Below are 23,995 nucleotides of genomic sequence, written 5' to 3'. Positions count from 1 at the left end.
GTAACCGAAGAATTTGTGATAATTCTCTCTATAAATGAAGCTTTTGAAGTTTTTCGTGGATTGCATAAAATAATGTGTTATTTGTTTGATAAGTAAAAAGTTTGGAATGAACACAAAAGAACTGGTGAAAATTTTATCGCTGATCCTCGGTCGTTTTCTCGAGACACATCGTAAACTGTCGGCTTATTGTGGAACTGACTCATGCCATAATCTGTTACTTATCCTACTCATATCATAAATAGTTATTTTAGTGCAGCATAATAATTTTTTGAGTCCGTTTTTCTCCGTGTGCCCTGTTTAGAGGGAAGAAAGACGTACTTTTCTTTTATGAGGGAACAAATGATAAAAGCTAGCGCAAAAATTTAAACTGTCAGGTGCAGAATTGGTGAAACAAAACAGTATAATATAAGAGCTCATGTTTACAGTATCGGGTTGGATTTCCCTACACGGAAAAAAAAATTTTCACTAGAAAATTAATGATTTTCACTAATGATCTAGCGATATTTTCATAATTTCCACAAGTGAAGCTGTTATGCACTTCTTAATTTGTGAATTTCACTAATTCACTAGTAACTTTGACTAGCAAATAATTAAATATTTTATTAGATATAAATATAATTAATAATTATGGTGCTATTTTTAAAAATTTTAATAAAAAACTTTCAAAATAAAAAAAAAATAGAAGTACAGAACAATAATATATTGATATGAAGAGTACGTCAATCATAATATCACGGATTTATTATTTCTTCATCAGTTATTGTATGGTATCATAACGAAATACTATTTACACTCACGAGATCACATGCGTAGGTCAGCGCAGTGGATAGCATCAAAGACTTTGAATCGGAAGGATGCAGGTTCGAGCCCAGCAATCACCGGGATTTTTTCATCAATCAAAATCATGTATACTTCTTCTAAGTAATGATTCTAATACATTAATCACATTTCGGATCTAATTACAAGTGTCTTATATTTTTTTTCGCAATATAATATTTTTTTTCACCGATGAAATCAGTGGATTCCCATATTCACTTTTCAATTTAGTGGGTTCTCATATTCACTTATCAAATCAGTAAATTCCAATATTCACATATTCATTTAGTGAATAGTCACTAATTCTGAGTGGTACGCTTGTTACATTGACAAAAAGTGAATATTCACTTAGAATTAGTGAAAAATCACTAATTTATGTTTAGAGAGTAGAATTTTTAGTAAGTCAAACAGTTAATTTTATTGAATGCATTTTTTTGAACCTCTACAACTCAAAGTAATTTTACATATAATTCAACAATTTATAGAATAAGCGATTATACTTTTTACTTTTATTTCTCAGGGGACTGTCTACATCCATATGTCGTCTTTTTCTTTCCTACACACATACTCAACGTCATTTTTTTGGCAGTCATAACCTATGCAGCAATCTTGTGGTTCCGACGGGTCACACTGAAACGGAGTATAAATTAAACATTTAGCTGTATATTTAATAACCAAATTAAAAAATAAATTTACTATCTATAGTACTGTAAAAAAAACTTTCTGGCATCAAACCAGACTCGATCAGCTCATGAAATCGATTAGAACACTACTTTTTCGACATCAAAATAAAAATAACTAGAAAACAACGCAAAATTTTATAATACTTTAAAATGATCTCATGGCATTTTGTGATGTCTAGTAGTTTCGCGGAAAAAGTAAAGAGATCTCGAAATTTCCTATAAATTTCAGTTAAAACTCCAATAACTTTTGAACAGATGAATTCATAAAAAAAAAATAATAGACTTTTTTGTAGAGCGTTTAATTCCCTATACAAAAATATGTCATGAGCTGATCTGTACAATGAGCCATTGCCGAAGTATAAAATTACAAATTTATCATCTTTTTTCCTTATTTCAACGATAAGTAAGCGGGAAATCGAAAATCACAAAGAGGCATCTCTTAATATTAATATTAAGAGCTCAAATTTTAGCGGATTTTTTTTTTTCATCATCTTTAACGATATTTTCACGGCAACTAAAGAAAAAAACTATTTTTTTTTTGGCTCACAATAATATATAAATATATGTGTAACAATATGTAAAATAATTTACCTTTGCTCCATGAACTTTACAACCTGGACAACCTACATATTGAAGACTATTAGTATAATAACTTTTACTGTTTACAACGGCAATCAATGCAGCTATACACATCAACAAAATAGTGAACTTTGACATTTTTTTAAAATTTGTGTTCATATATCGCAGTTACTGTAAAAATTAATAAAGAAATTACAATAAATATTTAATTGTTAATGTATTCAATAATTGATGTAGCAACAGCCAACATCATAAACGTATACTTGAAAATTTCGTTTCTTATTAATTGGTTTAATCAATAAGCTTTTACTTACGGCGCTTGTTAGAAGACAGTCGACGCAAAAGTTGTGATAGCCAGTAAATATTTGCCCCGTTTTATACTCAAAATAATAATTGCTGTCTTTGCTATCTATCGGTTACTTTTTTTCTGGTCGTTATTATAAAAGTAATCTACATGCGTCATATATGAATATTATCACGTGACAACCTTGTGGTAGCTATTAAAAGCAATTAAAAATATCAAATAATTATATTTAAATACTTACTGCGAATATTATCAACGTTATTCAATGAAAAACGAGACTATTTTCTATTCGAAATTATAAACTTGAAAAATAAATTCGCAATAGAGTTACTGAGGGAAGCACAAATTTATCAATAGTCATTTATATGATTTCGTATGTCTCAATAATGGTCCAAAAATCGTATATTTAACTCACGCATTTAACTTTGATCAAAACATACTTCTATCCCTAATACTATACCTTCACGTATTTTATTAGTTGATTTTTTAAATTATTGAAAATGGCTGAAGTCGAAGTATATCGATATTCAGATTTATTTGACTAATATTACAGTCAATAATCAGTTAATTTTCCTAATAAATTTTAATTCATATATTTCGTTCTTTCTAAATACTGCACGGAAAGAATTTTCGTATGAATATTGCCATGTTATTTATTCTAAAAATTACTCTAAATCGAGTAATCTTGGGCCATTACGACTTTTTACTTTCAAATTACGAAATTTTACTCTTTCAGTGAGTAAAAATCAATCAGATTAATTTTTACTCACAATTACGAGTAAAAATTACCCCTAGCGGATGTCTAAATAAATTCTCTCTAATTCAATTTTTACTCGTAAGTTATGATAAAAAGTTGATGATTCAATTTATAAAATTTATATTGAATTACAATAAACATTACAATTAATAGGCTGAAATTTTCATAAAAAATCTAAAAACCATCTAATTGCCTTAGAATATGACTTAAAATAAATATTTTGAAAAAGAATAAAAAAAAAATTACTCTTATTGTGTTGAAAAAGAAAAGATACAAATTTTTTTTTAATTTTAAAATAAATATTAAGTTATAGAGAGATACAGAGATCGTCTTTTTTTCCAAGCCTACGTTTGTGTGCGTAACATGTAAGTTGTCGCGAGCAAAATAAAAGACATTTAATTGAAGCCGATATTAACCGAAGATTAACGGAGACTACTGAAATATTACTTTGCAGTTTAGAGTAAAAATTACTTCCATAGATAAGAAAATTTATTTGAGTTATAAGCAGTTTTTCATCAAAAAGTTAACGGGTTTAAAAGAATGGTATATTGGGGAGTAAAAATTAATCGCATGGAGTAAAAATTAATAGATTAAGATGAGATATTCACGATAATCGATTAAATATAAGACTTTTAAAAAATTACTCAGTAGTAGAGTAAAACATGGTCTAGCAACGTTAATATTTAAACAAAAAATATTTAATTTAAAACAAAAAATACCAATTTTTTGCAACGGCCCAGGATTACTCGAAATTACAGAGTAATTTTTATTAAAAAATTCTTTCCGTGTGAGACAATTATTATTTACCATAAGATAAAAATATATTTTTAGTTGGAACGCCTGAGAATCGAATTGTAAAAATAATGAATTCTCATGTCAATAAATGAGTATTAACACACTATTTTTTATTAGTTAGAGGATGACCCCGGGGCAGAACGGATTCCCTCAAAAATTTACCAAAATACAATTTTTTTTGGTCATCGTCGTATTTTCAAAAGTTCGACATATTTACCAGATTTCGAAGAAATATTTCATAGGCTGGAATATTGGAATCGGGTATCAGGATTTATCGACTATAAAGTCTGTAAATAATTTAAGATATTTTTTCAACTGAATTGTTTATTTTTTCATGTAATCGATAGATTAATTAATAATTGCATTATTAATTACAGTGTACATTAATAGTGATTCTGACAAATTAATTTAAAAATTTCGTTTGTCACCCCATCGAGGAATGTCAGCTGAACACGTTAGCTGTTGAAAGTAATTTTGCTTACAAGTATATCCAGAGCAGCATGACTCGCTTGTGCACTAAAATAAAATAATAATTAAATAGTAACTTGTGTATTTAATAATTGAATTCAAACAAACACGCGTTACGAATTCCAAGAGTATTTATATCAATCGGTTTGAAGACTTATTAAAAGCTAAGAAACAAACTTTAGAATCCTAAAGAGTGCATGACTTGAATTACAGGCCATTTTGTCTTTTAACATTTTTTTTTTAATTTTTAGCTTTAAAACCTGAGTCAAATTTGATCTGTTTTAAATCAAGTAAAAATTTTTAATTTATCCTATTAAATTTTACTGGTTTTTAATTAACATGAGATATTTAACATTGAGTTTTCCCAGTACTATTCCTTACACTGTAAAAAATCCGGAGTGAATCCGGAGTGAATTGGGAGTGAAATAAAATCCGAATTCACTCCGGATTCACTCCGCCACTCGGAGTTCCGGAGTTTTAAAAAAAATCACTCCGCATGTGGAGTGAATTGGGAGTTTTTTTGTTAGCGGAGTGATTGCGGATTTTATTTCACTCCCAATTCACTCCGGTCCGGAGTTTTAATACTTAAATAAATTTATATTAATTTATATGAAACTGCTAAATAATGTGTGTGTGTGTGCGAGTGTGTGTTTGCGTGCATGTGTGTATTTGGGTGTGTGCAGGTGTTTGTGTGCGTGTGTGCAAATATGTTTATGTGTGAAAATTTGTGCGTGTGTGCAAATGTGTGTGTGTGAAAATGTGTGCGTACGTGCAAATTTGTGCGTGGGTGCAAATGTGTGCATGTGTGCAAATTTGTGCGTGTGTGCATGTGTGAAAATGTGTGCGTGCGTGTGTGTGCGAGTGCCTAAATATGTATGTGTGTATGTGTGTGCATATCAGCTGATCAATAATGTAATACGCGAATTTTTACTTCGATTTTATTGAGTGGAGTTATTTTTATTAATAATATTTTCAAAACTCCGCTTCGGAGTGAATTTCACTCCGGAGGGATTAAATTAATAAAAAATTATCTGCTCCGCGAAAACTTCCCTGCGGAGTGAATTTCACTCCGAGGGGAGTGAATAATTAAAAATTCATTCACTCCGCATTCACTCCGCATTCACTCCGGATTTAATCCGCATTCACTCCGCGAATTTTTTACAGTGTACTCAGACTATTTTCCGACTTTTTTTCAATGATCTATAATCTGGTATTGGTCTTTTATAAATCAAAATTATACTTTTTTCTCATAACATTTCGCTTTTTGTTGATTTTATCCAGACCTAAATCAGGCATTTACTGCCTATTGTTTTATCAGTCTGCTCTAGATCGTCTTTAGATAAAAAATAGCTTAAAATTTTTAATAAAAATTCAAAAACAGACTAATAAGTCCAAATACAATTTAGTTAGACTAAATTCCGATCAGATTTTTCAACCCGGTATTAGTCTCAAAAATGATTTGTATTAAAAAAAATTGTACGCAGTTGTCTTCGTAAATATTTAATTTTTCAACCCGGTATTAGTCTCAAAAATAATTTGTGATAAAAAAAATAGTACGCCCTTTTGGAATTAGGAACGCGATATATGTTATGTCTAGAGAAGGGGGCAACAAAATGGGTGATTCAAAATTTTTTTGTTAGAAGGCCCTTGTCGTATAAATATTTATGTGATTTAATGGAAAATGACTTACGTCGTCTCCATGATTTGCGCAAGCGTTTGCTCCAACAGCGAACAATGCAACCAAACACATGAAAATAATTAACTTGGACATTTTTTCAGTGAGAGAAAAGATATAATCGCAAAATTTTCTGTACCCGCCGCTTATATATACTGATAGATTTCCGTCTTAATGTAATTACTTATTCATTTTTCTGGTTTTCGTCAATTTAAATACTGGTCTGTTGTCTAGTTAGACAGTAATTATGTAATAAATAACTCATTAAATTCCATTTTTATTGATCAAAGCTACTAATGTAATTATTTTTAATAATTTATTGCAAGTATGTAATTATATATTAAAAAAAAACGATGATGACTTTTTTAGAATAAATTACATGTGCGATTTATTATTTTTAAAATTTAATTTATGTAAAATATCTTACAAGTCGAAAATAATTTTTCATATATAATTTGATTACTTATTAGCAGAGGGTACATTATTAATTATGGTAACTCTTACAGTGTTCAATAAAATTAAAACTATTTCCCACTCAACCCAATCGAGGTGAGTCAGCGGCACATTTCCATTCGTCAAAAAGATCTAGCTTGCAACTGTACCCAGTGCAGCACCGAGTCCCTCCACACTGGAATATAATATATTAATTAATTGTACACCAGTAATTCTTTAAAAGAATTTATTATTAACAATAGACCCGGGTCTAAGCGTAACATAGCAACTTTTGATTTAAAAAATTTTATTTTGATAGAAAATAAATTTGACTTACCGGCCTTCCTTGGCCTGCACAAGCATTTGCTCCGATAGAAAACAATGCCAGTAAGAATATGAATATCATAATTTTCATCATTTTTCACAAGTGAATAAATTTATCGTCTTTCACCAACAAATAGAGCAATAAGCAGCGAAAAGTTTCTTATTCTAGATTAAATGATATCGTTGAGTTGAGATGTAATTTATATCATTCGATTTTCGTTATATGTGAACTTGATGATAAACTTATCGAAAAAAATTTCCATTTATTTATATAAGATAACTGGCATAAAAATATTACAGAAGCGGTACTCGTGACCGAGTGGTTAGTGAGCTGGTCTTCGAACCACGAGTACTGACAGTCGTGGGTTCGAATCCCAGCGGTTGCTTAGTTTATTTATCAGCGACCTCTGGAGCTCTGCCCATTTTCGGAAACTAAATTGGGAGAAAAATTGTGTGCGGCGCAATTTCTCCAGCCTCTGTAACTGTTGATTGCAATTTATGGCTAACTTTTCCAAAAGCTGGCGAAAAACTGCCGCAGTCTAACGCCAACTTTTAGGGAAAATTCAAGGCATCTTTCCTTCAAATGGAAACGCCCATTTTTGAGTTCAGCAGTTGACCAGTACAGGGATCTGTTGTCACGGACGGGCCTTTCCAAGTCCACTTCGTTCAGAGTTTCTTTATTTCCTGAGATGGAAGAAGTTTTAGACCCACGGAGGCTTGGACTCGTGGAGGTCATGTTCTTGGAACTTCGGTCGACGTCCACCTTTGGTTACTTGGTCATATTTTTCGACTAAGGGTATTGTCTAGGGGGAAGAGGGGTTTAATCGATAATATCATTGGTCCTAATTCCGAAATTGGATATTACCAGAATAAATAGTCAACTAATGAGTGTAAAATAATTTTAAAACAATTACATTATTTATTATGTTCTAATTTTAACAGATAATTAATTTTTCATTACAATAATTTAAATAATTTCTTAAAAAATGAAGTCGAGGTTATAATCATCCGCGGTTACGCCATAAAGGTACTTCAGCCTTACAGGTTAAATAATTAAAATAATTACGCTTGCAAATGTTTCCACCGCAGCACTCTTCATTGGTACACTGAAATCATACATACATTTAATATTCAATTTTATATCTACAATACTCTTAAACTTAATTATTTTACTACACGGAAAGAAAATTATGGGAAGTTTTGCTATGCATTATGGGAATGGTTCCCATAATGGTATGGAAATAGTACCTCCACTACTATAGGAATGGTTCCCATATATTATGGGAACCATCCCCATAATAGTATGAGAATATTTCCCATACCATTATGGGAATGGTTCCCATACTATTATGGGAATGGTTCCCATATTGATATAGGAACTATTCCTATAATATTATGGGAACTATTCCCATAATGTTATGGGAACCATCCCTATAATATCATAAAAATTTTTTTTTGCACAATAGTGTAGAAATTACCCAAAATTTGAATTTCCTTGAATGTTTTGTGCTGACAAAAAATTCTTGTTAAAAATTTTAATGTTTTTTTGCCAAATACGATTTTTTTTTTCAATGTTTGAATTTTTGTTTTTATGTTTAATAATATTTCTGTGTATTGTAGAAGTGATTACCACACTTCTTTAAAATAATTTTTTCATGATAATATGGGAACCATTCCCATAATATTATAGGAATGGTTTCTATAATAGTATGGGAACTATTCCCATAATATTATGGGAATGATTCCCATGATGGTATACGAACCATTCCAATTGCATTATGGGAATCATTCCCATAATATTATGGGAATAGTTCCCATACTATTATAGGAACCATTCCCATAATATTATGGGAATGGTTCCTATAATTTATCGGAATGGTTCCTATAATTTATGGAACCATTCCCATAAATTATAGAAATGATTCCCATAATATTATAGAAAGTATTCCTATAAATTATAGGAACCATTCCTATAATTATAGGAACCATTCCTATAATTATAGGAACCATTCCTATAGTGTTATGGGTATCATTCCCATAATTATAGGAACTATTCCTATAATTATGGGAAACATTCCTATAATTATAGGAACCGCTCCCATAATTTATGGTCGTAATTCCTATGATGGTATAGGAAAAAATTTCACAAAATTATGGGAACCGCTGCTATAATTTTCTTTCCGTGTACGAACTTACGTCAGCTCCATGTTCTGCGCATGCATTTGCTCCGATGGCAAACAATGAAACCAAAAGTATTAAAATAATGAGCTTCGACATTTTAAGTAAATTTATATTTTGTGTCGCAATTACTGTAAAAATTATAATACATATTTAATGTATGGATATATGTAGTTATTATGTTCAATAATTAATATAATAATTACCAATAAATAGTTTGAGGCTGCAGCAAAGTTGTCGCTGACTTACTAGTGACATATAAGACAATAAGAATGAGAATTTATGTAATTTCATTCCCGTCACATTTGAACTTGACGATTAAATTATTGTAAAAATTCCCTGACACTTACGTAAGATAAATAAAATATATTGATATTGATATATCGTTTATAATAGAAAATTCTTTCATGTCAAAGATTAAAATTTTATTTTTTTAAATTACGTCATTCAGGGGAGAGCTTGACGTCGGTAGTGACTAGAATCATTGGGTAAAAATATACTCCGCTGATTTACATCAAATTTCGTAATTTGATATGCAAATTTGTGATTTTAAATTTATTTGAACGTGAAAACTCCAAATTGGAGTGAATGCAGGTTAATAAAATAATAAAATTCATATCAATCGTGAAATCACAGCATCGAAAAAAAAATTTCCTGTTTATCTCGTGCTAAAATTTTTTGAAAGTATAATGGTAGATGTTTTAAAACCCGGGTCAAAAATAAAACTTGATTTAGACTTGGTTTACCAAGTCGAAATTTGGAGCCGTTTTTCACAAGACAAACTCGACTTTTTTTACGGAGGTATGAAATATATTAAGTTTTCGCCTTGGTTTAGACTTAACTGGCTTACTTAGTCACGATTTAAGACGAAAAAGTTTAAATCAAGTCGAAATTGACTTGATGTAGACTTATTCGACTTAAATTATAAGTCCAAAAAGTCAAAACTAAGGTGAAATAATTTTTATATATTAAGGCGAAAGTACCCGCATGAAAAAACTTTATATGTGAAAACATATATGATAGAATATATGAATATTATAATATGATATATTGTACAAAATATAAAATAATATTTATATTTTTGCCGTATTAATATATGATAATATATTGAAAAAAAATATATTGCTAGAATATATTATCAATATATGACTTTTTATGTATGTTTTACATATATATTTTAATATATATTTTTTATATTGACATATTATATTGGAAGTAGTATATTAATTAATATATAGTATTTTTTATATTTTTTATATATGTTTTCCAATATATTGCGAAATATATGGTTTCCAATATATTGTAAAGTATATGACACTTTTTTTACTTTTCTTAGGATATCGCCAGTAAATATAAGGTCAATGAAAAGAAGGAGAAAAAATAATAAATTTGACTTTTTTTTGTGGAATTGTGTAGAAATTGAAAAAGTATATTGAAAAAATAAAATTTTCAATATATTGCGAAAAATATAAGTTTTAATATACTGGAAAAATATAATTCCAATATACCGCGAACCATATATTTAATCATATAAATTCTTTCATATATAATCAATTATATAGAGACCATATACCACTAATTATATGAGTCAAAATATATGGATATATATATCAAATTTATTATATTATACTTATAAATTATATATATACTATCCATATATGATAAGAATATATTGAGCATTATATGAGATAATATGTACAGAAAAATACAAAACATTATATACATGTAAATATATTATGATAAATATATAATCCAATATATGTAAAAAACATATATTTTTCAATATAGATATTTTTGCCGCTATATATTTATCACATATTCACCATATATTTTTTTATATACTTTTAACAATATATAGCTTTTCCATGCGGGTAAGGCGAATAAATGACTTTTTTTCGACTTGGTTTAGCAAGTCAAAAGTAATGTGAATGACTATCGTGCTCAAAGTAAAGACGAATAAGTTGAAGCTAAGATGAAAAAAGTTCAAAAAGTTGAAAAAAATTAAATTCAAGTCGAAAAAGTCGAGATCTTATCAAAAAATCGTCAGCAAATCGATAACTTCAAAAGAAAATAAGGCGAAGTGAGCCTGAATCAAGTTTTATTTTTGACCCGGGAAAGATTTTGAGCCACTCAAAATTGTACATAAATGATAATCAGAATCGTAAATCACATTTTTGAAAACTATTTAAGGAAAATATAAAAATTTTTCGGACGGTCCATTTTGCCCACCCTTTTCCTATATTTCAAATGACTAATTTTTTTGAATTTAAAAAGTCTCGTATATTTATTTATTTTCTAAGTATCAATTGAAACAATTGCAAAGCCAAAATATTAAATTTTGAATATCCAAATAATTATAAAGAGGTCGTGGGTTCGAATCCCGGGTGCTGTTGACAGGAGAATAAATTTTTTAATTAAAAAAGCAAGTTAGAGATTTATAAATTATATATTTTCATAAACAAATACAATAATTTTTATCTGAATTGTTGATAAAATTGATAGAATTAAATTTCAACATTGTTTGACACCCCATTGGCAGATGTCTCCACACCTCAAATGGCCGAAGTAGTCTGTGCGACAATCTTCACTGCAGCATTCAGAATCTGTCGTGCACTAGAACATAATATATATCATTTAAAATAATATAACAATTAAATAATACAATAATTTACTCACGTCCCCGCCATGATTAACACACGCGTTGATTCCAACAGCCACCAAAACGATCAAAAATATTAGAATACTGACTCTTGACATTTCTTTAAATTTTATTAACGAGACTCAGCTGCTTTGTCATCAACAATTAAACTGTATATTAAATCTGCAAGTCTTCAAGATGACACTTATATAATCATAATATTTTTTTTTCACTTCTACATTTGAACTCGCTGACGAGTTGTCGGAAAATTCCAGCGCGCATCAAATGATAACTCTGTTTTGTTGTTATAAAATAAATTTTCTCGAGATTAAATTCTTATTTTCTTGTGACCTCAAAGCCGTGACCCAGCCTCTAACCTGCGACCCTCACCCCCGATAGATAAGAAATATAAAATTCAAGGGGACGGACTGAGGACATGATTTTAATAAAATTTAAACACTTTTTATTGATATTATTTTTTTATTTCATTCACTACAATTTTTGTCATAGTGTTTAATAATAATAATAATAATTGTTATTATTATTAATATAATTATTGTTAATAAAGTAACAATTCATTTGTCTACTGAATTTCTACCCAGATAATTATATAGATCTTTACATTGTTTACGGCCCATGTAATTTTCCTTACATTCGTTACTGCAGCATTCCCCATCCGTAGAACACTAAATAAAAAAATACATATATCTATAATATATATATATATATATATATATATTAGGGTGGGCCAAAAAAGGTGACTATTTTTTTTTTCTTTAGTTACAGTGAAAATATTGTCTGAGATGATGAAAAAAAAATTCTATTAAAATTTGAGCTCTTAATATTAATATTAAGAGGTGCCTATTTGCAATTCTCCATTTCCCATTTAAATAACATGGGAAAAAAAATTTTTATTTTTTTATTTTTCTAGCTCGGCATTTGCACGCCATATTAATTAGTCTGTAGCATATTCTTGTAGAGAATTGAACGCTCTACAAAAAAGGTCTCTTATCATTTTTTGATAAATCCATCCATTCGAAAGTTATCGGAGCTGGAAGTCAAATCTATAATAAATTTCCAGATCTTTTTACTTTTCCACCAAAACTATCAGACTTATCAAAAAATGTCATGGAATCTTTTTTATAGAAAATTTTACTCCCAACAAATTATTTTCAATGAAGTTCTTTGAAATACCGCATTGTTTTCTAGTTATTTTCATTTTAATGCCAAGCTCGTAAAAATAATAGTCTTCTACTCTCTTCTGAGAACTTAAGATTAAAATGAAAATAACTAAAAAACAATGCGGAATTTGAATGAACCTTATTTAAACTAATTTGTAGGAAATGAAATTATCTATAAAAAAGATCCTATAACATTTTTTGATAAGTCTGATAGTTTTGCTGGAAAAGTAAAAAGATCTGGAAATTTATTATAGATTTGACTTCCAGCTCCGATAACTTTCGAATGGATGGATTTATCAAAAAATGATAAGAGACCTTTTTTGTAGAGCGTTCAATTCTCTACAAAAATATGCTACGGACTCATTTATATGAGGTGCGAATGCTGAGCTAGAAAAATAAAAAAATAAAAAATTTTTTTTCCCATGTTATTTAAATGGGAAATGGAGAATTGCAAATAGGCACCTCTTAATATTAATATTAAGAGCTCAAATTTTAATAGAATTTTTTTTTCATCATCTCAAACAATATTTTCACTGTAACTAAAGAAAAAAAAAATAGTCACCTTTTTTGGCCCACCCTAATATATATATTAGACTGGGCCAAAAAAATCGACTATTTTTTTTTTTTAACGATACCGTGTAAATATTATTTGGGATGACAAAAAAAAATTATTGTGGAAATTTGAGCCCTTAATTTTGATATTAAGAGGTGTATCATTGCAATTTTCGATTTTTTTTAAATGAGCGGGTTTTTGTCTCATAACTCTCAATCCATCGAGATAAACAAAATCGACTCGGATACATTTTTTTAAGGAAATTTGATGCTCTACAAAAAAAGTCTGATTAAAATTTTTCGTCAGATGAACCGTTTCCTTATAATCATGCTTTGAACGTTGGTATGATTTTAAAATTTGATTGTTCAACTTTGGAATTTTGTAATTCATGTAAAAATAAGTTTCCGGAAAAAGACAATGAATATTCTTGAAGGAAATTGAATGCTCTACAAAAAAAGTCTTTAACAATTTTCGCTAAATTCACTCCTTCAAAAGTTATTCAAGATTATTGAAGTCGTTTTACATACCTTCAACCTTGAATAACATGTGAAGGAGTGAATTTAGCGAAAATTGTTAAGAGACTTTTTTTGTAGAGCATTCAATTTTCTCTAAGAATATTCATTGTCTTTTCCCAGAAACTTATTTTTACATGAATTACAAAATTCCAAAGTTGAACAATTAAATTTAAAAATCATACCAATGTTCAAAGCATGATTATAAGGAAACGGTTCATCTGACGAAAAATTTTAATCAGATCTTTTTTGTAGAGCATTAAATTTCCTTCAAAAAATGTATCTGAGTCGATTTCGTTTATCTCGATGGTTTGAGAGTTATGAGACAAAAACCCGCTCATTAAAAAAAAATAAAAAATTGCGATGATACACCTCTTAATATCAAAATTAAGGGCTCAAATTTTCACAATAATTTTTTTTTGTCATTCCAAATAATATTTCTACAGTATCGTTAAAAAAAAAAAATAGTCGATTTTTTTGGCCCAGTCTATATATATATATATATATAAAAATGCTGATGCAAATTCACACCACTTTACTCTTATTTGTTGCTTCGAATCAATTATGACTCGATATTTTGACGAAACATCGGAAATCAAAAATACTAATTATTATTATTAATATAGGGGAGCGGGGGGGGGGGGGGGCAAAACGGGGTACCTAAGGAAATACTAATTTTCCGAGGACTAAAATACGCTAAATCTTTTTATTTTTAGTGATATTCGAGGTAAATAGACAAAATTTTTAGCTGCCGTTAAAAAATAAAATTTTTATTTTTGGCGGGCAAAACGGGGTACCCTTAAAAAAAGTTGAAAAAAAAAAATTTCTGAAAATTGATCAAATTTTATTACTTGAATCTTTTATATGTAATATACATAAAGAAAAATTACATTTCACATCATTGGTGGACACGGAGGCAAAAAAAAAAAATTTTGTGGGCCAGAGAGGCCTCCCTCCAAAAAATGATATTTTTTTTTTTTTTTTTTTTTAAATTGTTTTCATTATTAAGAATGTATTTCTTTCTCTTGACAACTATTTTTGGTTTTATAATACTCAAGAAAAATTTTTTTAAGTGTAATAAATCGTTTCCCTTCGATTAGCTTAATTACTAATTGCTATTTAATAAAAAAAAAACAATTCTGTATTTCTTATTTGTCATTATTTTGAACCCAAAAAACGTGTTTTTTGATTTTTTAGATTGTAGATTATTTTGCATTATTTAAAATATTTTATCAATAAGAAAATAAAATATTATTTTCGAATATTTTTAGTGGCCAAATTTGCCCCAGCTATAACAAATCAGCCGAAAAATGGATTAATGTATTATATTTTATTTAATTTGACGATAAAAATATAAAAGAATCATTTTTTCAAAATTTTCGGCTGGTCCATTTTGCCCTAGGTGTTATGGGTAAGGCTAAAAATTCGGAATTATATCAAATTTTTTTTAATTTAACGATAAAAATTTGAAAGAATCATTTTTTCAGGATTTTCGGCTGGTCCATTTTGCCCCAGGTGTCATGCGTAGGGCTAAAAGTGCGCAAATATATCGGATTTATACTAATTAGACGAAAAAAAAAAATTTTTTTTTTTCATAAAATTTTGAGGGTACCCCGTTTTGCCCACCCTACCCCGTTTTGCCCCCCCCCCCCCTCCTTCCCCTATACTTACAGGAACTGCATGCTCCCCGCAAGCGTTTATTTCAATAGCCAGAAATACCATCAACAATATGAGAATAGTTATCTTGGACATCTTTATATAATTTTATCTGCGTGAATATCTGAATCCTTGATGTGGATAAATATATGGAAATCTATCCGAAAACAAAATGTATGAATTCCCTGATTAAACAACTGAATTCGATCGAAATAGACAGAATTAAATTTTTAATTCTATTTAATTCAGATAAATTCTGTTAATTCGGTAGCTAACTTAAAAATGAATTCTGTCTAATTCGGCAGGAAACCAGAATTTGTCGAAATTAAAACGAATTTAAGGGGGATAGCCACTGTGAGGATCGAAAAAATAGGTGATTTTCGGGAATTTTTTTGACTGGAATAATAAAGGAATTTGGGGATCGGGTTTTTTTTTGTTTTCTAAAGTATACATTGAAGATAATTCTCATAAATTTTCATTAAAAAATATCATGTTGTTACAAAGTTATAATCATTTTTGTGGAGCAACTAAAAAATTTCCCCCACCACGGTGTCAACTCTAACTCAAAAACGGATTATCAGAAACAAAAAAACCAAACGGCGTTGTAATCTGTATGCATATGGTTATCGTTGCACATAGGGGATTTTGAAAATTTGGATTTGAAAAAAAATGGCGACATATTAAAAATTTTTTCGTTATTTTTTCTCATTTTTTTGGATTCAAACAGCCCTAAAAAATCTTAAAAATCAAAATTTTCAAAATCCCCTACGTGCAACGTTAGGTACTGAATAGACGAATACGGCAAAAAAAAATCGGTCTATAAGTTGACCCTGCGGGCCAGCCCCAAAACTTCCCGCTGTTTTCGAGCTCGTTGAGCTCGCAAATACTTTTGTATGCCATTGTTTTGTAAAAACCCATTTTTTAGCATTTCTTTCTCCCACGATATCTCGCGAACGAATTAACCGATTTTGATGGTTGAGGTGGCAATCGACGCGTTTTATCAAGTTCTAAAGCTGATCAAATTTTGAATTCGATTTATCGAGTCGTTTTTGAGATATTTCAGGAAAAATAAAAAAATTTTTTTTTATTAATTCTTTCGACAACGGTTTCTCTTGAACGAATGAACCGATTTTGATGGTTGAGGTGGCATTCGACGCGGCTTATAAAGCTCTAGAGCCCAGTCCATTTTGGAATGAATCCATCGAGCACATTAAAAGTTATCCAAAAAAAACATTTTTGAAAAAACTTTATTTTTGGAATATCTCTGAACGAGCTCTACCGATCTAGCTCAATTTTCTCACGGCTTCAAGATATTGACAAGCCGCGTCGAATGATACCTTAAAGTTCAAAATCGGTTCATCCGTTCAAAAGATACAGGTATTTACATACGTACGTACATACACTCGGACATCATCGTGAAATTAGTCAGAATAGCTCCCTCGGACCTCAAAACGTCGAAATCTGATGGAAATTCGATTTTCGTAAATCGGACCGAAACCAATAACTTCCCGAATTTTTTAAAATTTACAATTTTCTTAGCGGGAAGTTAAAAAAATATAAAAATTTAATGAATATTATCTGGAGGAAATTTGAATTTTGCTATGCATTAACTCGTTGTATTTTTGACTGATGAGCAACAAACGATCATTGAATACTTTCTACTACTGAACCAACAACTACATTAATTTTACTTAGATAATAAATAGAATTTTGAATACTTCAATATGTTAATGATTAATTTTCTTTAAAGCAAAATTATCGTAAATTATATATTTACACCTTTGGCGGTATAAAAATTTCAAATTCACACCGCCTATATTTAATTAATTAATAAAAATACTGTGTTAACGTTAGTGATCGAGTAAGCAAAAGTATTCACAAAGTTAAATATTTTTAACACTGAAAAATATTTTAATACAAGGAAATTTTTTTAACACCGGTAAAGAATATTTACTCCGTCGGCGGTGTTATTTTAACATCGCTTCAGGTGTTAAAATTTAACGCCAAAAATATTAACACCTACACTGTTTGGACTTACCCTGGTTTTTTTTTTAGTGTACCCAATTAATAGCTTGATATTTACTTACCTATGCAAGTTTAAGCTGTACTGCACCTAAACGCAATTTATACTGAAGTCTAACTGCCGTTACGTCTAATTGACGAAATAATTGCTTGCGATATGAATGATGATAACACTAACTTTTAAAAAATATCTACAGTAATTATGCTTATCAAGTCGTTTTTTTCCGGCTGGAATATAACGCTAACAGAAAATACTTAAAAATTTATTATATTAGCTTGTTAAATATATATATATATATATTTTATATATATTTGTATGAAATTTCGGATCAACTGTGATTATAATTTCTAAAGATACATTTATTAATCGATTTCATAAAATAAAATAATAATATACACGGAAAGAAAATTATAGGAAGTTTTGCTATGCATTGTGGGAATGGTTCCCATAATGGTATGGGAATAGTACCTATACTACTATAGGGATGGTTCCTATATATTATGGGAACCATCCCCATAATAGTATGAGAATAGTTCCCATACCATTATGGGAATGGTTCCCATATTGGTATAGGAACTATTCCTATAATATTATGGGAACTATTCCCATAATGTTATTGGAACCATCCCTATAATATCATAAAATTTTTTTTTTGCACAATAGTGTAGAAATTTCCCAAAATTTGAATTTTCTTGAATGTTTTGTGCTGACCAAAAATTCTTGTTAAAAATTTTAATGTTTTTTTGCCAAATACGATTTTTTTTTTCAATGTTTGAATTTTTGTTTTTATGTTTAATAATATTTCTGTGTATTGTAGAAGTGATTACCACACTTCTTTAAATTAATTTTTTCATGATAATATGGGAACTATTCCCATAATATTATAGGAATGGTTCCTATAATAGTATGGGAACTATTCCCATAATGGTATACGAACCATTCCAATTGCATTATGGGAATCATTCCCATAATTTTATAGGAATAGTTCCCATACTATTGTAGGAACCATTCCCATAATATTATGGGAATGGTTCCTATAATATTATAAAAAGTATTCCTATAAATTATTGGAACCATTCCTATAATTATAGGAACCATTCCTATAGTGTTATGGGTATCATTCCCATAATTATAGGAACTATTCCTATAATTATGGGAAGCATTCCTATAATTATAGGAACCGCTCCCATAATTTATGGTCGTAATTTCTATGATGGTATCGGAAAAAATTTCACAAAATTATGGGAACCGCTGCCATAATTTTCTCTCCATGTATGTAATTTTAAAATTTTCATAAATATATCTCATTTATTTTGAAAAATTTTGAACATTAAATTTGACATAGCTTACAAAAATTTTACTCATACATCAAATAGACGAAAAAAAATAGTTCTACATGACAAATTATTTGATTTCGAAAATAATTATTATCATTGCAATTTATTATTATCGGAAAAAATAAATCCAAGGCTCATTAGTCATCGTCACTTTAATCCGGCCAGTGTTTTTCCACATTCAAATTGGCCGAAGTAATTTTGTTCGCATTTATGAGAGTCACAGCATTGAGCGCCTCTGAAACACTGCAATACACATAAGACATTATTTTTAATATATCAATAACTAAATAATTAATAATAATAATAATTGATAGGGGGAGGGTGGGCGAAACAAGAATACAGCGAAATTATTTTTTGACTTACATATAAAGAGCTTGGAGAAAATTTTCGACTGCCATCGAAAAAAAAATTTCTCCCGGGCAGGCAAAACGGACTACTCCCAAAAGAAGTAAAATTTGGTTTTTTATTTTAAAAAATTAATATAAGAAAATTGTTTACACGTGATCTAAGTGACAAAAGAGATTTCCCGTTCAATAATATTTGAATGAAAACACGCGGGAAGGATAAATTTGGCCGACATCACCGCGAACCTTAGAATATTTTTGAAAAATCCCGAAAGTTGGCCTAAAATACCCAGAACTTTTGTTATTCTTAATAAACTGTCCGAAAATTGGCCTAATTTCGATCTTTTTGAGGCCACTTTCAGTCGAGAAAAAATTTTGTTATTATTTTGAGTTGAAATTTTTCCACCCGGGTTCCAATACTGTGAGGAAATAAAGATGGCGAAAAAAAAATATATTGATAATAAATAATTTATTTAAAATCTATCTGTAGCGAAGAAGACACTACGTAATTTTTGTTGCCAAAAGTATATTGGGTCCACTGAAAAATTTCTTATAATAAAATTTTGGGACCCTAAATTTGCACGAAAAAGATACTGAGGGTCGTAAATTACGATTTAAAAAAATTATGGAAAAAATAAAATTCTGACGAAATTTTTGGGGTCTGGTTTGCCTACCGGTCCCATTTCGCCCGCCCTTCTTTCAGTGAATGAAGAATTGATGATAATTGAACTTATAAAAATACTTACCAGTTCTCCATACCGTATACAACCGTTAGCATTGGCTCCGATAACCAACAACGCGACCAATAAAATCAAAATAGTTAATTTTGACATTTTAATTATTTTATTGCGCTGGATATAACAATTACGTTGGTTTCGTGTTTACTGATGATGAATTCTTCGGGTAAGAGTATTTATATCTTAGTCTTAGCTATGCACATTTGAACCCGATAGTTCGCTAAAATTTTATCGCATATCTATATGTAAGAGTCACTCGATCTTGTAGACAACAACACTTATTAATTACAATAGCAACTAATATTGATACACTTGATAAGTAAAACAAATTTTTTTAAATTTTAAAATAAGTATTTGAAAAATTCTTATATATGAAAATACGATAAAATTTATTTGTAAAAAGGGTCGAGTAAATAACTGGTTCATTTTAGTAAAAATAATGATTTTTTTTTTTATTCAATTTAAAAAAAAATATTATTTATTGAGATAATTTTATAATCACAATAAAAATCATCATATTAGATGATAAGAATAATTTATACACTAGTCATTTCTGTGCCTCCAAAACTCGCGCTGTAAACATGACTTTACGTTGAAATAATTGTAGTCACAGTCGTTACTGCAGCATTCGCTGCTTGTAGTACACTAAAAAAAAAAATATATCATTAGTTTATCCAAAAAAAAAAATATATATATATTATATACATTAGACTGTGCCAAAAAACCTGACTATTTCTTCTATAAATGATCATAAAATAATTTTGGGGAGAATATCAAAATAAAGGTCCTGTCAAAATTAGAGCCTTCCGGGTCAAAAATGAAACTTGATTTAGACTTGGTTTACCAAGTCAAAATTTGGAGCCGTTTTTCACAAGACAAACTCGACTTTTTTTACGGAGGTATGAAATATATTAAGTTCTCGCCTTGGTTTAGACTTAACTGGCTTACTTAGTCACGATTTAAGACGAAAAAGTTTAAATCAAGTCGAAATTTACTTGGTTTAGACTTACTCGACTTAAAATGTAAGGCGAAAAAGTCTAAATCAAGTCGAAACTGACTTGATGTAGACTTATTCGACTTAAATTATAAGTCGAAAAAATCGGAACTAAGGTGAAGTAATTTTTATATATTAAGGCGAAAGTAAGGCGAATAAATGACTTTTTTCGACTTGGTTTAGCAAGTCAAAAGTAATGTGAATGACTATCGTGCTCAAAGTAAAGACGAATAAGTTGAAACTAAGATGAAGAAAGTTCAAAAAGTTGAAAAACATTAAATTTAAGTCGAAAAAGTCGAGATCTTATCAAAAAATCGTCGGCAAATCGATAACTTCAAAAGAAAATAAGGCAAAGCGAGCCTGAATCAAGTTTTATTTTTGACCCGGGCTGTAATATTCAAATAAAATGGGAAATTTTGTTTTTTAATTTTGAATTTTACAACTCGTCAGCGAATTGGTGTATCAAATACGTCTACACACAATTTTTTTTTAAATTCAACGCACTACAAAAAAAGATCTATTATCATTTTTCGATAAATTTAATTTTTCAAAAGTTTCATTTATAGTTAATTTTAATATTATTTGACTTTTCCCGCGAAATTATCAGACTTATCACGAAAAGTCACAGAGCCTTTTTTGTAGATCATTATATTTCCCACAACTTATTTCTTACAAAGTTTTCAAAATTCTTGAAAGCTCTTCAGTTATTTGCATTCAAATGTAAATTTGTTCCAAAATTTTGGTTAAATATTCAAATTTGGGTCGAATAATAAGAAAAAAAATGAGTACTTACAGGCTCGCCATGATTTATACAAGCTTTTATTCCAACGGCCAAGAGTGCGATAACAAATATGAAAATCATATATTTTGACATATTTATTGCTTTTGAACTAAAAAATTAGTGACCAAAATTTAATTATCATTATTCTATAAAGTAAAAAAATTCGATTGTTAATAAATATATGAGAAAAACTTACTTCAGCTGAAATAAGATACAAAAATATATCGTTGATATTAATCAGACTGTAGCAATATCTTTAATTCGCGATTGCTTTAATCTTTTATACTCCGTCATATTTGAACTTAATGACATACAGCTTATCGGAAAAACTGCCCTCGCTATAATACAAATATTATATAAATGTATGACGTAAACATTTCGAACGTCGTCGGCGATAAATAAATTTTCCATATCAAATAAAAAAGTTTTCTTATTTAAAAAAAAAAAAAAAAAATATCAATGGCCTGATTTTTTCCTGAAGAAAAAAATAAAAATGAATTGAAACTTTGGATAATTAATTACTGTCAATAATTAATTCATTTTTTAGGAAACTGTTGCCATCTGTCATGCGAATCGATTAAAATATCGACGAGCGATTTCTGTTTTCGGTATCGCGAAAGATCGGAGGGCAGAAAAAAACCGCCGACTGATCGGCGATCAAAGACTCGGGTCTGAATAAATATATATTTGAAAAAGCAGACTTTCATTGATTGATATTCACACAAATTTATTTCAAAGTCCTACAAACGCTGCTAAGAAACAGAAATAACCGTATAAAGTTTTCTAAAACTCGGTCAGATTTTATTTACTAGAGTTTGTTTTTTATTTACAAACTACTTAGTATTCAAGAGCCGATGGGCTGCACCTATCGCTCGGCATCTCGGTAAAATATTGCGCTTTCGCTGACGGCTCAATCTCGCCAGAAATTACGGCGGCTGGCTGTGTGTTGGCGACAAAATAAAAACAAATATGCGAGTGTGTGAGTGTTTTTTTTTAACTCTACAGTTTACATTGAGGTTACAGTCACATGAAAGACAACCCAGTGCGGTAATGCTCCGAGTCACGCAACTAATTTGTCTTGTTACGTCTGCTTGAGGACCACGCATTTAAGATTCTGGTGTGCATTTATTTTATAAATAAATGATCGCTCAATTATATTTAGTTTTCTACATGAATATTTTTTGACACCTCATTAATACATGATGACATCCTTTTATGCACTCGATATGCTAATTACAACGTTTTAATTCAATAATTATATTACATGCACACCATGGTGTGCACTAAATTATTGAATTATTTGTATCACGTCATTGAAGGCCATAAATGACAGTAATAATTTAAAATTACTTGTCATTACACCTAATTTTATTACTTTTCTAAATAAAAAATTTTTTCTGCACACCATGGTGTGCATTAAATTACTAAATTATTTGTGTCTCGTCGCTGCGTCATAAATGGTCGTAATAATGAAATATTAATTGACTTTAGATCTAATTTTATTAATTTTCTAAGTAAAAAATTTTTCCTGCACACCATGGTGTGCATTAAATTACTAAATTATTTGTATCTCGTCTCTGCGTCATAAATGGTGGTAAAAGTGAAATATTAATTGTCTTTAGATCTAATTTTATTAATTTTCTAAATAAAAAATTTTTCCTGCACACCATGGTGTGCATTAAGTTCATAAGATATCTGTATCTTGTCATTGTGACTCATAAATGGCCGTAATAATTTAATATAACTGGACTTTATATTGAATTTCAGTAATTATCTGAAAAAAAAATTTTTCCTGCACACCATGGTGTGCATTAAATTACTAAATTATTTGTATCTCGTCTCTGCGTCATAAATGGTGGTAAAAGTGAAATATTAATTGTCTTTAGATCTAATTTTATTAATTTTCTAATTAAAAAATTTTTCCTGCACACCATGGTGTGCACTAAGTTTATAAAATATCTGTATCTTGTCATTGTGACTCATAAATGGCCGTAATCATTTAATATCACTGGACTTTATATTGAATTTCATTAATAATCTGGATAAAAATTTTTCCTGCACACCATGGTGTGCATTAAATTACCAAATTATCTGTATCTCGTCGCTGTGAGTCATAAATGGTCGTAATAATTGAATATTAGTTGTCTTCAAATGTAATTAAATTAATTTCTCTAATAAAAAATTATTCATGCACACCATGGTGTGTATAAATTAATTAAATTTTGTAT

At 29.3% G+C, this 23,995-nt stretch overlaps 4 long non-coding RNA genes across 6 annotated transcripts in view; all 4 read right to left on the bottom strand.

Annotated features, from left to right (window-relative positions):
• Positions 1–1,208: 1,208 nt before the first annotated feature.
• On the bottom strand, positions 1,209–7,103 carry LOC130674839 (uncharacterized). Of its 2 annotated transcripts, XR_008991141.1 has the most exons (6): positions 6,847–7,024; positions 6,093–6,705; positions 4,152–4,450; positions 2,393–2,575; positions 2,091–2,249; positions 1,209–1,446 (listed from the first exon to the last, which is right to left on the bottom strand). It is a non-coding gene; the product is annotated as an uncharacterized LOC130674839 (long non-coding RNA). The 2 variants fall into 2 exon arrangements; XR_008991140.1 differs by having other exon boundaries at positions 2,393–4,450; positions 6,847–7,103.
• Positions 7,104–7,729: 626 nt separating this feature from the next.
• On the bottom strand, positions 7,730–9,377 carry LOC130674632 (uncharacterized). Its single transcript, XR_008991087.1, has 3 exons — positions 9,218–9,377; positions 9,030–9,142; positions 7,730–7,939 (listed from the first exon to the last, which is right to left on the bottom strand). It is a non-coding gene; the product is annotated as an uncharacterized LOC130674632 (long non-coding RNA).
• A 2,061-nt stretch (positions 9,378–11,438) lies between these two features.
• On the bottom strand, positions 11,439–17,767 carry LOC130674441 (uncharacterized). Its single transcript, XR_008991047.1, has 4 exons — positions 17,639–17,767; positions 15,567–15,708; positions 11,688–12,335; positions 11,439–11,624 (listed from the first exon to the last, which is right to left on the bottom strand). It is a non-coding gene; the product is annotated as an uncharacterized LOC130674441 (long non-coding RNA).
• Positions 17,768–18,886: 1,119 nt separating this feature from the next.
• The window catches only part of LOC130674763 (uncharacterized), a 43,945-nt gene continuing 38,836 nt past the window's right edge, over positions 18,887–23,995 (bottom strand). The window contains exons 1-5 of one of the 2 annotated variants that reach the window (XR_008991116.1): positions 22,290–22,304; positions 21,964–22,105; positions 21,780–21,876; positions 20,002–20,637; positions 18,887–19,154 (exon numbers count right to left, since the gene is read on the bottom strand). This is a non-coding gene — a long non-coding RNA (uncharacterized LOC130674763). Of the gene's footprint in view, positions 19,155–20,001; positions 20,638–21,779; positions 21,877–21,963; positions 22,106–22,289; positions 22,305–23,995 lie in introns of those variants that run through there. The other variant, XR_008991115.1, reaches the window with a different exon arrangement.

This window comes from Microplitis mediator, chromosome 9 (genome assembly GCF_029852145.1).
Source record: "Microplitis mediator isolate UGA2020A chromosome 9, iyMicMedi2.1, whole genome shotgun sequence".
Classification (NCBI taxonomy): domain Eukaryota; kingdom Metazoa; phylum Arthropoda; class Insecta; order Hymenoptera; family Braconidae; genus Microplitis; species Microplitis mediator.
This window is presented reverse-complemented; position numbering and strand designations above follow the sequence as displayed.